The following is a 2,625-nucleotide window of genomic DNA, read 5'->3' on the forward strand; positions in this document are numbered from 1 at the left end:
ACATCATCAAGCTCAGGGACCCAGGTTCAAGCCCCTGGCTCCCAGCTGTAGTGAGGATGATTCACCAGCAGGTCTATAGTTGTCTCTCTTTCTGTCTCCCCTCCCCTCTCCTCTCAATTTCTCTCTGCCCAATGTTTAAAAAAAAAAAAAAGACTGCTGGTATTTTTGTGGTGGTGACAACTCAGCATTTCTGTGGAAGACTAGATGAGTCAGCAGTAGGCCCTCCAAAATGACCCAGATACACAGGCGGCATAGGTATAAATCACACTGACCCCAAATAATGCCCTGGAGTGAGGCAAGGCATGGCCTGACATGTTCTTGGAACCTGGCACGACATCAGGTTCCCGGCCAGAGCGTGTGAACAGATGGTGAGCCCCTGGGAATCGAGAGCAGGACTAAATATGCAGGCTGTCACCAGAGTCCCCAAGACCCCAAGCCCAGAGAGATTTTAGCAGGACATAATTTGAAAGGGGATACAGTCTAAAGAAAAATAACTCCTAGACTATTGAAGACAAAATCACCGCTGTCTACTGTGTTTCAGCACTCTTAGCAGATTGCAGGAAGGAGGGGCATCCTGGGGGCAGGGGCTGGCTGTGTCACTCATACTACAGAAGAGTTCTCCTCTCTGCTGCCTGAGCCCGCACCCCAGCCTTAGCACCCAGCACTCCCCTTGCCAAGGCTCTGTCTGCGCAGCCCCCCCCCCCTCTCCTGAGGGCAGAGTGGAGGAAGTAGGAATGGCATCTCGCAGGGGTTGAGTCAGTGCTCAGGGCAGTGTGGTCACTCCTGGAGACTGGGATGGGCTGACAGAAATCTGACTAAATGGGGGCTGGGCGGTAGCGCAGTGGGTTAAGCGCACATGGCTCAAAGCCCAAGGATCCCGGTTCGAGCCCCCGGCTCCCCACCTGCAGGGGAGTCGCTTCACAGGTGGTGAAGCAGGTCTGCAGGTGTCTGTCTTTCTCTCCCCCTCTCTGTCTTCCCCTCCTCTCTCCATTTCTTTCTGTCCTAACAATGATGACAGCAATAAGAACAACAACGATAAACAAGGGCAACAAAAAGGGAAAAAATGGCCTCCAGGAGCAGTGGATTCGTAGTGCAGGCACCGAGCCCAGCAGTAACCCTGGAGGGAAAATAAAAGTTTGACTAGATGAGCCACATGGCTTCCTGGGGTTGCTGCTGGCCATAGGAAGCCTAGGATGCAGAGGAAGAAGGGCATCTTGAGGGCGGGAGGAACGCGCGGGCCAGGACTGGGAGGCATGTAAACAGGTGGCTTTACTGCGTCTTCATCTCTTCAGTCACTTACTCCGTGACTTCTAGAAAACAGTTATGTCAGATTTCATTCATTTTATGCCCTGAGTTGATTCACGGGCTCTCACTGGCTTTGAGAGTGTGGAGACGGCAGAGTCTGAGTGCTCAGATGGGAACAACTTTTGCTCAGAGCTATGGGATATAATTGAAAAAGGACCCAACTTTCTGAAGCCGTCAGAACACTGATGCTCTGGGAATACAGCCATGGGTCCGGGTGATAAGGTAGCCGTTACCATTATGAACGCGGCGCCCCAGAGACTGCAAATGAAGCCCCTTGTGCATGCCCAGGAACAATGACAACAATAACGGTGACGGGTGTTACCTGCTGAGAGCTAGGTGCTGGTCCCATCCTCTTGCCTCTGGACTCACTGAATCCCCAGGGCAGCCCGAGGAGCTCTGGAAATTTTCATTTTGTGAATCTCCAAGCAGAGGCACCGTGGAAAAACTCACCTCCTGTAGCTGGTCCCCAGTAAAGCTGATCAGACAGCTATCTGCCCTCCCCCACACAGTCGTACTGGGGCAGACTGGTCTCCTACCGCTTTCTCAAACTCTTGGGCTCCTGTGTGCTCCCGTCCACATCCCACATGTCAGGCCGACCGTTTAAAATTGCCGTGGGCTCACGTCAAGACTCATCTGACTGCTAGCGATTTCATAGGCTTTGACCTGATACCCAGTGATGGAAACGAGTTCCTTCACTGTGCTGATGGAAGCAGTAAGCACATCCCACGGGCCAAGAGGAAGCCGTGTAAGCAGGGCGGCCTCAGCGTTCTTGCTCAGCATGCTAGAATGGAAGTTGTCACATGTGCATGTAAGAAAGACGCAGTAATGACTCGCAAATGAAAGCGATCCATATTATATGTCTCTGTGGCCAGGAGAGCCTTACCTATAGAGCCGGCATCATGCCGACTGCATGCTGCTTCATGCCCTTCCTACTGTTGGATGGTGAGCACACTAAGAGGCGTTGGCGGGGTGCACAGGAAGCTGTTTAAGCGACTGTCTGGTGGAAGCCGCTCTCTGTTCCTGCTGTCCTTGCTGCCTCTTCCCCTCCCTGTCCCCGACCCACCAGGCCACGTCTCCGGGACCTGAGCCCCTGGAGGCGAGCACCGGAATGGGCTGCCGCCATCATGAACAGCCCACCTTTGCCCTTTGGCTTATTTTGGTGTTTAGGTACTTAAATAACCTTCCCTGCAACAAGCCTCCTGTTGGCTTAAACCCCAGCCACAACCCCAGGACGTTCTTTGTCTTTTTCACTGCTAGACACGGTGCTCAGTGTGAGGCATGAACCCAGGGCCCTGAGAGTAAGCTTCACGCTTTACCAGC

Source organism: Erinaceus europaeus, unplaced genomic scaffold (assembly GCF_950295315.1).
Source record: "Erinaceus europaeus unplaced genomic scaffold, mEriEur2.1 scaffold_337, whole genome shotgun sequence".
Classification (NCBI taxonomy): Eukaryota; Metazoa; Chordata; class Mammalia; order Eulipotyphla; family Erinaceidae; genus Erinaceus; species Erinaceus europaeus.